General features: G+C 41.9%; 1 non-coding gene across 1 annotated transcript; it reads left to right on the top strand.

The window, feature by feature from the left end:
- Window positions 1-13,500: 13,500 nt before the first annotated feature.
- Window positions 13,501-13,606, top strand: LOC118492707. The gene has a single exon (XR_004894709.1). It is a non-coding gene; the product is annotated as a small nucleolar RNA R71 (small nucleolar RNA).
- Window positions 13,607-15,353: the final 1,747 nt, after the last annotated feature.

Below are 15,353 nucleotides of genomic sequence, written 5' to 3'. Positions count from 1 at the left end.
TGATCCTTCAAGCATGTGATCCTTACATTGAAGTATCCTCGAAGGATCCCGGTGATGTCAGTAATCCTTACTCTGGTAATGTCCTTATCCAAAAACTATTACATTTCCTTACTTTTTACCTAAGGATAAGGGTCATGTATCCTGCATCCTCTTCTCACGAACCATTTGAGTTATGATAGTTCAGGTATCTTCAGCATATCGTCGAAGATCTTCAAAAGCAATGCAGATCCTTGGGTTCAACCCCAGTTATCCTTGGGATTATCCCCAGTTTCCGCCAGCAGCGCACGATGATCCTGATATAGTTCACGTCTTTGGGACCAGTACCCACTTCCGGGGCTGACAACCTCATCGTACTGGCTATATCTAGGATCCTCCGTATAATGGTAGACGTACCATACATCCGTTCCTAAGGTTTCTAACGTTTTCACGTTAGCTAAGGTTTTGACATTTTCATGTCACTAAGTTTGGATAGTCGCCAGTAAGGGCCATACTCCAGTTTACATACGATCCTTTGGGCTTGTCCCCAGTTATCCTTTGGGCTTGTCCCCAGTTATCCTTTGGGCTTGTCCCCAGTGATCCTTTGGGATCATCCCCAGTTACCCTTTGGGCATGTCCCCAGCTACTAACTTATCTTTTACATTGGCTTAGTCCCAAGTTATGTTTCATTTTTCAGGTTTTCAAAGTTAAAACACATAAGGATCCTTAATCCTTATTATCCATTAAAATCTCATCTACGGTTATCTTGATTAAAGGTTAGGATCCTAACTTGGATCCTCAGGTATGATCCTTAACTATTTTGGTTATACTGAACAACCCTTACACTTTGACAACTAAACCTATGATCCTTGAAATTGATTGCTTCAAAAATCTTCAGTGTCAGGATATTTGATCTAGGATCATATCCTAAATTTATTAAACATGGTTTGCTCAACTCTTGTTACTCTAACAAACATATTTCTAAAACAACTAGAAAATAAGAGGATAAATAAAGGATAACAACACAAGATAAGCAAGAAAGACTAAAGTTATATTATTAACAAAAGGATCTTAAACCGTTTCAAAAAGTTGTCAAAATTGCCAACCCACATTTCTACCAGCAAAACGTGGCCCGTCCACATGGGTTGGCAAAGGGTGTCCATTGTCTATGCGGTCTTAGCAGGTGCAGGAAATTAAAGGCAGCAGGATCACAAAGACTTCATCCCCCAAACAGAGGATCCCTCCACCACTTGCGATCCTACCTATTGTTCAAAGGATCCATGATCCTTAACCCTAAAAACTATTGTTTAAGTTACAAACCATAAATTGTTTCGAAACATCACAACCACAAAAAAACCACTTCCAAACCTAAAAAAATTGGGCTCCGGCCTAGTCACAAATATCCATCATCGCCCAATCCAGCAGCTCAAACCTTTGCTGCTCCATCACCACTAGCTTCCCCACCTTGATCCTTGCCAGCATCACCACCTTCAAGCATAGGGATATCCTCAGCTTCATCATCGTCCTCCAATTCCGCCAGCCTTGTCTTCCAACCCTCCACATCCCATGAGCTCTTGTCAAAGGCAGGATCCTGAGCCTCCGCAGCCATCTGTAGTTGTATCTTGTACATAGCAATCGCGGCAGAGACCTTGGCATCCTGGGTGATCTCCTGCTTTTCGCCATCCATGTTGATCAGCATTTGAGCAGCCTCATCCTTTGTAGCCCGGAGCTCCTTCTCAAGATCAGCTATCTTCAGATCCTTCAACACGCCCATTTGTTGAAGGTCGGCGATTTGGCTTTCCTGATCCTCGACATGGCCAAGGTAGGTCTCTACTTCAGCAAATTTCTGCAAAAAGGAAAAAGGTAAGATCAGGACCAGGTGATCCTCAAAGAAACAGAATACACAGACAGGATACTCAAGTAGGATAGCCAACAGGGGCAATGATCCTTACTTCATTAACATAATCAAGAAACTGCTGGCGGAGCAGGGGAAATCCTTGGAGATCCTCAGAAGTCTTTCTCTTCTTTCCCTTACCCCTAACAGGTGCTTTAGGGGCTGAAGCAGAGGGACTGGCAACAGAAGTCTTCTTTCTTGAAGACTTGACATTGGCAAGGTCATCAATCCCAAACTTGGAGGCAGACTTGGCAGACTTAGCAGATTTCCCAGCGCCTACACAATCAAAACAAGATAAGTTTCCTAACTAATTTAACAGTCTTGCATGGAACTTACTTTTTGATAAGGATACTTACTTGACATTGTGGCAGATGCGGAGGATACTTCTTGTGAATCCTGGATGGTGACTTGAAAACTTCTGGTCTCAGGATCAAGCTTTTTGAAAGCTAAAATCTTTCTCTTGCAGCAGGGGTTAACTTGAGATGAGCAACGGATATAGCTAAAAAAAAACACAAAAGACAAAGGAAACATTAGTGATCTTCATCATAAGAAACAAGTCTGATGGTGATCCTTTCAGGATCCTCTATCCTACCATGAGTAGCCCACTCCTTGGGCAGATCCTTCCCGTTAGGGATGGTATCCCTCCTAACAAAGAAGAATCGTCGCTTCCAGTTAGTGTCATTTTTGGTGACCTTAAAAACAGGGTGATCCTCCCCAGCTTTCCATTTCAGCAAATATCGATAGGAACCAAACGTGGTAAGATCATAAAGCTCAGCCAGCTCTGCCATCCCTAAGTCAATCCCCTCCTGCTCGATGATCCTCTCGAAGGTATACAAAACCCTCCAGATCATCGGCATGGCTTGGATATAAGACATGCCGGTCAGGGAAAAGAAGGATTGGGTGAAGGCTGGAAAAGGATACGAATATCCTATGGTAAACGGAGTTGCAGGAAAGGCCACCCAGGTGTCGGAAACAAAATCGCTTAAAGCGGTGGAAGTGAATGACTTGAAGATAGCATCCGCCGGGAAACAGTGACGGATCCTATCAATATGAGCATCGGTGAAGCAGCATCTCTCGGTAGGAGAGTCTTTAATGATCCCTTGGCTTTTCAGGGGACTGCTCTTCTTATGATCCTTGTGAGGGGAATTTCGGAGCAACATACTCATGGCAGAATAAAAACAGGGAGCAGAAAAACAGAGCAAGAGAAGGAAGAAAGAGAAGAGAAGAGAATACCTGATCGATCTTCGGTAGAGATTATAAAGGGAGTATATCTTGAATTTAAATGCAGATTGATCCTAACCCTATCTCCTATTTATAATCATGATTTGCAGGGATGTCACTTCAGTGACGTAAAGGTTGCAACGGCTAGTCTGGATATAACGGCTAGTTATCCGAGTCGCCCGTTGCAGATAAGATCCAAGCAAAATATAACTCGTTAATTTACAATAAACTCCTTATATTTTGGGGGCAATTGTTAGGGCTGGATTTTTATGATATATGATCCTTACATGTGATCCTAACCAGTGATCCTTGTTTCTTTAGCAGATAGTGATCCTCAGCAGGACTTCAGGATCAGGATCATGGACCATTATAGGATCCTCATGCTAACAGTTACCTTCATTGAATTAAATGTTATTTTGCAGGAACATCTAGCAGGATCCGCTCTTAGCATCACGATCAAAGGACGCGTCTTTACAATTATAGCATGTGCTTAATCGGAGATGGACGTTGCAAAGGATATGGAAACTTGGCATGATTTAAGGGCGACAATTTACGCTAGATTTACTTTTATTTCTAAAGGGGTAATGAGCTGATTATTAGTCTTTTTACCTAAAATAGGTCACCTACACTTGTATATATAACACTCTTCCCCATTCGGAAGAACACACAACACAATTCTCACACGCTTAGACACTCGAAACTATAGTGATCCTTGTACTCAGCTCATTATCATCCGAAGTTGTAACCATTTCTCTTATATTGAAGTTTGGTGATCGGTAGTTGCCATCACCCGAGGTTTTTTATGCCGGAGATCATACATTGATCAAGGGCTTTTTCCTCGTATAAATCATTGTGTCTTTGCATATCTCATACTGAAGTGATCCTTTACTTTTTCAATAAACCAAGCATCATACCCCGTTTACATAGAGTTTGGTTGCATTATCCTTGTGTGATTTTTGACCAAAACACAAACGTCCAATGATGAGAATAGGTGAAAAGGCACCCATAAACTGACTTAATGATGGCAGTTACAAACTTGATCGCAGACTCCACCGTAACTTACGGCTCCACCGTAAGTTACGGTGGACACAAACATGTTACGGTGAGTTTAGACTGTTTTACAGTGGGGAACAAGTCAAATTCAGGTCCACCGTAACTTACGGTAGGACCGTAAGTTACGGTGGAAGGCTGAATGTTCTTCTTTGTTTCATCTTTTGCTTCAACCTCAACCCGTTCAACTCCAAACCGTCCAAAGCTGCGTTTTATCCACTTTAAGCTCCTGAACTGCACCTGAAACATAAACAACCGTAGTCATCTAGTTCAAGATAATTACGCGATTAAGTGAAGGATTAATTCGTCTTTTAACATGATTAAGGGTTGTCCAATGGACCACCCGTCACATCCCCACACTTAACCGTTGCTTGTCCCAAGCAACTCATCAAATCAGTTTCTACACAAGTGATCAATGTAAACCAAACAAAACATGCAATCTTTTTACTAACCTCTTTTTAACACCCAAAACAATGCACCCCTCTCTAAATCTCTCCTCTCGGCTACAATTGAATACTAACAAAGATAAGCTAGACACACAATAGGCAAACAGGTGGTTGCACAATCATAGGCTTGTACCTAAATCGATCCTTCTCCTATAAGTGCCAAACATGAATGCAAATCAAAGGGACTTTCAAGGTTGTAACGTGGCTAGGTGTATGGGTAGGAAATGGAATATATATGAAGTAGCGAAAACTTGACCCGGCCTTTTTATTACACAAATAAACTAACAAACAACTACCAAACTAAACTACTATATACAAGATAACTAAACATCATTTCCCCTTTTTTTTAATTAATTTTTTTGAATATTTTTTTTTAACATAATACTTTCAACATAATCATCAAATAACATCACATACTACTAAACAATCACTAATCACTATAAAACCAGGTCAAGTTGGGTAATTTTTTTTTAGGTAAGTAGCTAGGGGTAACAAATGATAGGCTTTTAGGCACAAAATTGGGCAACTAAATGTCCAAACCCCCGCCCCTCTCACTACCATGCTCATATATATAACTTATGAGGTCCAACCCCCCAAATCCCACACTCGCTCACACCAACGAGGCTACCTAAATGCCCTTATCCTTTTCACATTCATGTTCAACTAAGGCCTCGAACCGCATTCAAGCACAAGTTCTAATGCACCCCCACCCGTAGCCACTCTCATCAAAGATAAGCATTATTTATATACAAGTGTGGCTACAATTCTCACCAAGAATGAAAAAGGTATCAAGGGTTGCCGGTGCACCAATTTGAGTTTAATCTAGGGTGTTCAGATTTTCACATCGTTTCGCTTGGCTCAAGAGTTTTCAAAATCTTCAAAAATTCCCCCCATCCACACACTTGGGATACATTGACCCCAATGTATGGCTTTAGGAGGCTTTGATCACTAAAATCATTCAACATCAACAAAAAGCTTCTTCACTCAAACCACAAATTTCTTTTTGTATTTTTTCATTTTATATATTTTTTTATGTTTTTTTTTAAACACATGACACCACCAACCAGCACCATCCCGCACTCAACATAACAATCATACACCATCCAACCGTAAACAAAACAAAACAAACTAACACATATGCACAAAATATACAAAGGAGAAACACAACCTGACTAATAGTAACGCGGTCCCGGAGGTCCAAAGATGGAAGACATCATGTCGTTCCATTCTCCAAATGCAAATGAGCCGCTACTACTACTTCCTCCTTGTTGTTGTTGTGCTCCTTCTTGTTGCCTTGGGTCAATCCATTGTGAGTGGTGGATCGGCATGGTTGGATACGAAACACTACCATCATACGGTGGTAGAGACGCATAATCCACATGTTGTGGATCCACAACCACCGGCCGCCCGGCATGATAATCAGTGTGCATTCTCCTCTCTTGGTCGTCATAATACCGATTATTCGTTTCCACCTCTTGGGAATACGCAAAGGTGCGGTTCCATGCCTCATTACGATCAAAATTTTGCTTCAAAGAACGCTCAATACTTGCACTATTCCTCGTGTTTTGATCATACAACGTCCTCTCCGCCCCCGACCACGTATCAAACACGGATGCCGGAGGCCGTTGATTCTCAATCACTTCTTGCATTGTGCCTTCATAAGCCCATCCCGGCTCATAAGATTGCTGCGTATAATCATAGAACATGCCACCATATCCTCTACCATAACCCCCTTGACCAACATTTTCACCACCATGCGGCTCGTCCGCATAGTCCTCATCTCCACTTGGAACTACTTCTTCATCACTTTCTGGCTCATCCGGCTCACCCGGTAACAAATCTCGGGCACCCAACTTTAGTGCCCTCCACCTTTGCCCTTCCGACTTTAACTTGTGATAACGCTCCGATTGTGTATATGACCACCCAATCCCCAACTTATCCAACGTAAAAGGCTGATGCCTTTTTGTTGCTCCTCGATCTTCCGATGTTATAGCCTTTTGTTGTTTCATTAACCCCGTAATTATTCGACAATACGGGACGATGTCTCTTCCATACTTATTCCGGCAGATCCATAAGTGGTTCATGATCAGATAGCGTATCGGAAAACGCGGAGACCCATGCATTAGCGTGTAAAGAACGGGTACTTCGGGAAACCTCACCTGCTCCTTGTCTCCCCTTCGTGGAATAACATTGAGAACACATATGGCTAACAACAATTTAGCTTCTATTTTTAAATTCTTCCGGTATAGAATACCACTGTATTTACCGGGTAAAAATATTCCTGCCAACATATCATTCCATCGAACATGTTTCTCCGGTTTAATCAGAAGGTCATCAAGAGTCGGTATCATATAATCACTAGCCGGTAGACTGTCGTATTTTCCCAATTTCTTCAATGTGGTAAAAGACATCTCCACTGGAATTCCATTCACAATACCCGTTAGCTTCATTTGCGATGGCCTGTCATATTGGTTAACCTTAAGAGTTGCCATCCACTCTTGAATCTCGGTCATAAACAGGTTGCTTTTATCTTTATCATAACAACTAAGCGCCCCCTCCCAACCTAGAGCGCGAAATTCATCAAACACCCTGAACTGGCCAAATTGAACCTCATTAACTTCTCTTTCACAAATGAATGCAGCAGCCTTGTTCTTCAACTTATTCATGCTGTCATGGTAGAGTGTCGGTTGCCACTCCTCGGCTTGATCATCTAATGGACCCGAATTCCATATCGGCTTTTCAGTCGGGTCCAACTCCATCTCTTCCTCACTTTCACTTTCATCCACTCGGCCCAAATATTGTCTCTTTCGCGGTTGTTGTTCTACTTGTTTGCCTTTCCCTTTCGATGATGACGAACTAGATCTCGCTTTTTCTTTCGTCTTAACCATTTTCCTACACACATTAGAACAAACAACACAAACAACCGAAACAAAATTAGGCTCCTTTCTCCAAAACATCCCCACACTTGCTTGTTACTATGGTTGTAGATGTTAGTAAACTATAAGTGTATAAATTTTTCAAAAATTTTGGGCATGGTGTCTCTACAATGTAGAAATCCCCACAAGTTCATTACTTTACTAACCATCCTACATCTACAATCATACTCTTGTTCAAGAACAAGTAACAAGTAACACTATGTACAAGCAAGTGGGTATGAACAAACATCAAAAATAACCTCAATCTTCACAATGTATCATCAAAATACAACAATTAAACTTCCATACCTTGTGTGAAGATGTAAGAAACACAAATAAGGCAAAAACTTCACAAAGCCCCAAAATTTTCGAAGCTAGGGTTTGAAGTTCGGACCCAAAAACTGCGTTTTCTTGTAAATCTCTTGGCAAAATCAGAAACTACGTGAAAAATTAGTCAAGATACACTCCAATTTCACTTAGTTTGGACAAGAATTGCTAAAGTTATGGAGGTTTGAAGGTTGGGGAAGAAGATGGCTTGTGGGTCTTTGAAAGAGATGGAGATGGTGATAGATAGAATGAGATTGTGTGGTTGGGGAATAACTCACGTGACCAGATGTATGATTTCTTATTTTTTTATTTTTTTTATTTTTTTATGATAAATGCGGAACCCCAAACGACCCACCAGTTTTTTCTGCGTACCGTAACTTACGGTCAGACCGTAAGTTACGGTGGGACCTGAACATCAATTTTTCACCGTAAAACAGGAGAGAAATACCGTAAAGCCCCAATTTTTTTCATTCCCATCGTAAATTAGCTTCTGGGCGATTAAGGTTCACAAAAGTTGAATTTTTGAAGTGAATTTTTTATATTTTTTCAGTTTTTTCGATTTTTTTATGTTTTTTAATTTTTTCAAAAACGTGTAAAAATCACCCTACCCCCTCAAAAGTCCCGTGTTGTCCTCAACGCAATGTTAGAGTAATTCGTGACCCGAACGTCCCCACACTTGTTTCAAACACGGATTTCAAGGCAATACGGTAATTATACAAACTATACAAAACACACAAAACAAAACACTACTATTTACACTAACAAACCTGGGCCTCTCATGGTTGTTCCTCATCGACCGGGCGCAAGATGTAGCCCGCTTTGTCAAGCTCCAAGTTATTGATGTCGTTCCCCTCCAAGTATGGCTTCAACCGGTGACCGTTCACCGTTTGTTGCTTAAGTGTTTGCTCATCTTGGATGTCTACATCACCAAACCTTCCAACTCTCTGAATGACGTACGGACCCATCCATTTGCTTTTAAGCTTACCCGCTAACATCTTGAGTCTTGAGTTATACAACCAAACTTTTTGCCCCACTTCAAACGTTTTCTTTCTCAATTTCGCATCATGCACGTTCTTGAGTTTATCTTTATAAGCCGATGCAAATTCATACACCTCATCCCGAATCTCTTCTATCTCGCTCAATTGCAACTTTCTTAACTTCCCCGCCTCGTCATAATCCGCGTTAACCGTCTTAATTGCCCAATGTTCTCGATGCGCTAACTCCATTGGCAAGTGACAACCCTTACCATACACCATCCGGTAAGGCGTTGTGCCAATAGGAGTCTTGTAGGCCGTTCGGTATGCCCACAATGCATCGTCTAGCTTACTCGACCAATCCTTTCTATCCGTTCTTACCGTCTTCATGAGAATCTCTTTAACTTGACGGTTGGACACTTCGACTTGTCCACTTGTTTGCGGATGGTAAGGTGTGGCAATTCGGTGATTCACGTTATACCTCTTCAATAGTTTCCCAAAGTTGAAGTTCTTGAATGTGAACCACCATCACTTATAATGACCCACGGAATTCCAAAACGAGAGAAAATGTTGGATTGAACAAATTTACAAACAACCGAATGGTCGTTTGTTCGTGTTGCAATAGCTTCAATCCACTTCGAGACATAATCCACCGCTACCAAAATGTATAGGAAGCCATTCGAATTCGGAAAAGGACCCATAAAGTCTATACCCCATACGTCAAATATCTCTACAACCAAGATTGGTTGTAAAGGCATCTCATCCCTCTTCGATATGCTTCCCATCTTTTGACAATTTATACAATTTCTAGCGAACTCACATGCATCCTTGAAAATTGTGGGCCAATAAAACCCACATGAAAGAACCCGATAACCTGTTTTGTGCCCACTAAAATGACCCCCACATGCGGACGAATGGGCATGGGTCAAAATTTCCAACACCTCTGTTTCGGGCACACACCTTCGTATAACTTGATCCGGTCCAATCTTGAAGAGATCCGGTTCATCCCAAATGTATTGCTTCATTTGGACCATAAATTGTTGTCGGCGCTTCTTGGTCCAATGACTTGGGGTGGCACCCGTGGCTAAGTAGTTAACATAATGAGCATACCACGGTGCAACGAAGGTGGAAACGGCTAAAAGTTGCTCGTCGGGAAAACTTTCATTGATTTCACTCACATCATCAATCCCTTCCACCGGAATCTGAGACAAATGATCCGCTACTACATTCTCACTTCCCTTTTTGTCTCGGATTTCTAGATCGAACTCTTGTAACAATAAGACCCACCGAATCAAACGAGGCTTCGCGTCTTTTTTCTCCATCAAGTATCGGACCGCGCTATGATCCGAATAAACCACCACCTTGCTCCACCAAATATACGAGCGAAACTTATCCAAAGCATACACCACCGCTAGTAATTCCTTCTCGGTTGTGGTATAATTAAGTTGTGCTTCGGATAAAGTCTTACTCGCATAATATATAACCACCGGCTTTCTATCAACCCGTTGACCCAAAACTGCACCAATAGTGGTGTCGCTTGCATCACACATTATCTCGAACAGCTTTGACCAATCCGGTGGTTGCAAGATAGGAGCCTTGATCAAGTGTTCCTTCAAAACAGTGAAAGCTTGCATACACTCGTTAGTAAAATCGAATGGGACATCTTTTAATAACAAGTTGCATAAGGGTTTGGTGATAACACTAAAACCCTTTATGAAACGTCAATAAAATCCCGCGTGTCCCAAGAATGACCTTACACCCTTGACATTTTTAGGAGGTGGCAAAGATGATATTACCCGTATTTTTGCCTTATCCACCTCCATCCCCCTTTCAGAAATTACATGACCCAACACAATGCCCTCTTGCACCATGAAATGACTTTTCTCCCAACTTAGCACTAAGTTTTTCTCAACACATCTTTTCAACACTTTTTGTAATTCGTTGAGACAAGCATCAAAACTAGTGCCAAAAATGGAGAAGTCATCCATGAAAACTTCGAGCGACTCTCCAACCATGTCCGAGAAAATACTCATCATACATCGTTGGAAAGTTGCCGGAGCATTGCACAAGCCAAATGGCATTCGCCTAAAGGCAAAGGTGCCAAATGGACAAGTGAAGGTGGTTTTGTGTTGGTCATCCGGGTGTATTGCTATTTGATTGTAACCCGAGTACCTATCCAAAAAACAATAAAATTTTTGACCCGATAGTTTTTCAATAATTTGATCAATGAATGATAGCGGGAAGTGATCCTTAGAAGTGGCGGCATTCAATTTCCGGTAGTCAATACATACACGCCACCCGGTAACCGGTCGGGTGGCAATTTGTTCGCCACTTTCATCTTTGACTACTTGAATGCCGGCCTTCTTGGGCACAACTTGGGTGGGACTCACCCAAGCACTATGCGAAATCGGATAGATGATTCCCGCATCCAACCATTTAATTACCTCTTTTTTAACTACCTCTCGTAGGTTCGGATTCAATCGCCTTTGAGCATCTCGTGTCGGCTTTGCATCTTCGGTGGTAATGATTTTATGCATGACAATGGATGGACTAATTCCTTTGAGATCGGCAATCGTCCATCCGATAGCTCCCTTGTTCTCTTTCAACACCTCCAACAATGCTTGCTCTTGTGCCAACTCCAAGTTAGAGTCAATAATGACCGGTAAAGTGTCATTATCCCCTAAAAACACATACTTTAAGTGGCTCGGCAAGTTTTTGAGCTCCAACTTTGGCGGTTCCTCTAATGATGGTTTCGTACCCGAATCAATCTCCGCCGGTAGACCTTCGAACTGGTGGGTCCATGGCGGTCGACCTTCTTTCAACGCCATCGCATCTTGCTTTTCCTCTTCAACCCGGAGTGCATAAGCATGTACATGTTCAGAAAAATCGCACAGGCAAACATCCAAACCATCCTCCTCATACTCATGCGGGTTGCATCCGTCAACTATATCTGCCTTGAAACACTCATCAACACCATTAGCATTAGAATTGTTAGTAAAAACATTCAAACGCATTTTTCTATTCCCAAAAGTCATGTCGACCGTACCAAATATACAATCGATCACGGCATGAGCGGTGCTCAAAAATGGCCGACCCAAAATTACGTTTTGCTGTTGGTTTGGGTCCGAGGATGAGTAGTCCATGACTAGAAAGTCAACCGGGTAATAGAATTCATCAATTTTAACAATTACATTTTGCACCATACCCCGAGGCAGCTTATGAGACAAATCTGCCAAAACAACCGTTGTCTCCACCCTTGCTAACGGACCAAAGTCATATTGGTCATATAAGCCCCCCGGTAAAATGCTCACTCCGGCTCCAAGATGTAGTAACGCCTTAGCCATTTGAAAATTACCCACTTGTATGTTAATCAATGGCGTGCCCGGATCTTGGAGCTTAGGAGGAAGCTCCCCATTTAAAACTGCACTTACTTGCCCGGTTAAATCGACCCGCTTAGGCACTTTTTTCTTGTTTTGCCTTTTTTTGCGTACATAGCTCTTTTAAAAATTTGGCATAAGTGGGTACTTGTTTTATTGCATCGAGAAGTGGTAAGTTAATTTTAACTTGTTTAAACATGTCCCACATTTCATCTTTTTGGGGACCTCTCGATACAATAAAGTTTTTCTTTCCCGGGTCAAGTAAAGCCGAAGAAAAGGAACTTGACTCGGTTCACCCTCAACTTTTTCATTATTTTCATGTTCTTTATTTTCACCCACACCCAGTTTGTTAACATTTAATTCTTTTGGTTTTACCGGTGGAACATCATCATCACTATCATTACCCGTGATGTCCTCAACTACCCCCTCAACCAATTCGGGTGACAAATTGGCTTTAAACTCTTTCCCACTTATTAAAACACTAACATGATGAACATTAACATTACCTCGTGACGTACCATGCGAAGGGTTTACCTTAGTGCCGCTAGGAAGTTGACCCTTGTTTTTCTTCAATTCAGCCACGTCGGTTGCTAATTGACCCATTTGGGTTGTTAGTGATTGGATGCTTTTGTCGCGAACCTCATCCTTTTGCATTCGAACTTCATCGAGTTGGTTCCGTTTTTGCATCTCCATTTGGATGCTCTTTAGCATCTCCATCATCTCTTTTCCACCCGAAGACCCCCCTTGTTCTTGACCCGTTTGATATTGTCTTTGATAGCCTTGATTGTTCCCGCCTCAGTATCCACTTTGGTTATTGTAAGGTTGGCGTGAACCAAAGTTACCTTGGCTACCTTGAAAGTTCGGGTTGGCTTGATTTGAAGGGTTCCCATACCGAAAATTTGGGTGGTTCCTCATCCCGGGGTGGTAGGTATTAGAGTTCATGTTGTTGTAATTTCTACCACCCCCTCCTTGACCTTGACCTTGAACCGCATGGACTTCTTCATATTGCCCTTCCATCATCCTTTGGCAATTTTCAGCCGCATGACCTATTTCATTACACAAAGCACAAACATCATAAATTTGTTAGTAGTTTGAACATTACCATCATCTATGGCGTGCACTTGAGGTCGGGCAATGGCCGGTCGCGCTCTCCTTGATGCTTGAGCTTTCCTCTTTGATGTAGTTGCCATGCTCTCCAAGAACTCCCAATCATCGTTCTCATAATTTGTTCCAAAAGTCCCACCGGTAATAGACATCAAATCACGTGCATCTTCGGCACTCAACCCCTCGTGAAAGGCATTCATCAACTCCCACAATTCAATTCCATGGTGAGGGCAATTTTTAATCATCATATTGAAACGCTCAAATGCCTCGTGAAACATCTCACCATGTTGTTGTTGGAAGCTTCTCAACCCCTTTCTTGCGTCGTTGGTCTTTTGGGTGGTGTAAAACTCATCCAAGAAGGTTTGTTGCATCTCCCCCCATGTATATATGGATGCCGAAGGCAAAGTGTAGAACCATTTTTTCGCCTTATCTTCCAAAGAAAATTGGAATAATACCAATTTAATATCATCAGCCGAGAACCCTTGACTCCCAAGAGTGTTACAAATCGAGTCATAAGCCTCCAAATGAAAGTAAGGCTCCTCCGTTGCTAATCCTTTATACTTTGGTAGACTTTGCAAAGAGTTGGTCCTCACTTCAAATGTCCTCCCTTGATCATTGTGAGGAATAACTACCGGTGAAGGGTTTTGAGTGATTACCGGCCTAAAATGTGCTTCGATGCCCCTCACATTTTCTCTAAGGTGTCTCCTTGGTACACCGAATCTACCTCTTGGAGGAATAGGACCAATTGGCCTAGGTACTTGCCCTTGTGGTGCAATTGGTTGTTGAAACTGTTGACGCATCGGTGGGCGTTGAATTGGCCTTTGGAATTGTTGAACATTTGGTTGTACATTTTGTGGCCGAATTTGTTGCAATTGGATAGGATGTTACATTGGTGGCCCTTGTGGTCTTGGCCGAATGTGTTGTGGTACGATTTGTTGTTGTTGTTGCATTCCACCGACACTTGCCATCCCTTGAGATTGACTTTGCACATATCCAAATTCTCCTTGATCACCATAACCCCCGTAAGCATACCCATCCTCATCATAACCCTCAAACTCCTCAAATCCTTCATCATATCCATCTCCTTGAATTCCTGACGATTGCCCAAATGGAAGGTTTGAATATTGAAAACCCGCTTGGTTCGATGGTCTAAATGTTGAAGTAGCATGGACAATGGTCGAAATTGGTGCTATGGTATGACTTGAATATGACGGACCCGCACCCGGGAAGAAATGGGACAATGGTGGTATAGTAGTGGATGGGTTAAAGGTAATGGTTGGTTCTTCTCGGGTAGTAATGGGTTGTGTGATGTTGGTTGGCGTAGTGTCATGAGGTGGAGTGGGAATTGTAGTGGAATTTGGTATGGTTGTGTTTGGTGATGGTTGTGTGGAAGTAGGTATAAATGATGAGGTCGTTTGACCCGTTGTAGGTGGAATTTGTGAATCGGCCATGATGTTTGTTGGTGTAATTGGTGAAGTAGGTGAACCAATGATTCGGTTTTCTCGTAATAAAACCCTGTTTTGCCTTAGCGTTCTTTCGATTTCCGGATCAAATGACAATGGTGACGCTTTGTGAGAGCCTCTAGTATGCATGCACCTGTAGAACCTGCACACTAAACACACCAGTGTAAACCCGAAAATAACAAAGCAAAACTAACAAACTGACACACGTTGCGCACTACTCCCCGGCAACGGCGCCAAAATTTGACGTGCTGTCATAGGTACACGCAAATTTAATCCCAAAAACAACTATAGATAGTGGAAAGAGGGTATCGAACTCAGGGAATATGTGAAAAATATGTCGATTATATAGCTTTGCAATTAAACTACAATTAACCTAATTTGCAGAAAATAAAGATAAATGATTTAGATTGTTGTTTTAGAAAACTAAATTAATAACTAAGTGCAAATCAAAATTGGTTGTTTAACAGATTAGGAAAAACAATGACCATCTTAGGATTCAGTTTCTTTAAACAATTGTGTGTAATTCCAACTAGAAAGAGTTACATAGACATAACTCGTGTATAGATAATTGAAGTGATAAAAGGGAACAAAGTACTCGGATTATAT

Source organism: Helianthus annuus, chromosome 5 (genome assembly GCF_002127325.2).
Source record: "Helianthus annuus cultivar XRQ/B chromosome 5, HanXRQr2.0-SUNRISE, whole genome shotgun sequence".
Taxonomy (NCBI): Eukaryota; Viridiplantae; Streptophyta; class Magnoliopsida; order Asterales; family Asteraceae; genus Helianthus; species Helianthus annuus.
This window is presented reverse-complemented; position numbering and strand designations above follow the sequence as displayed.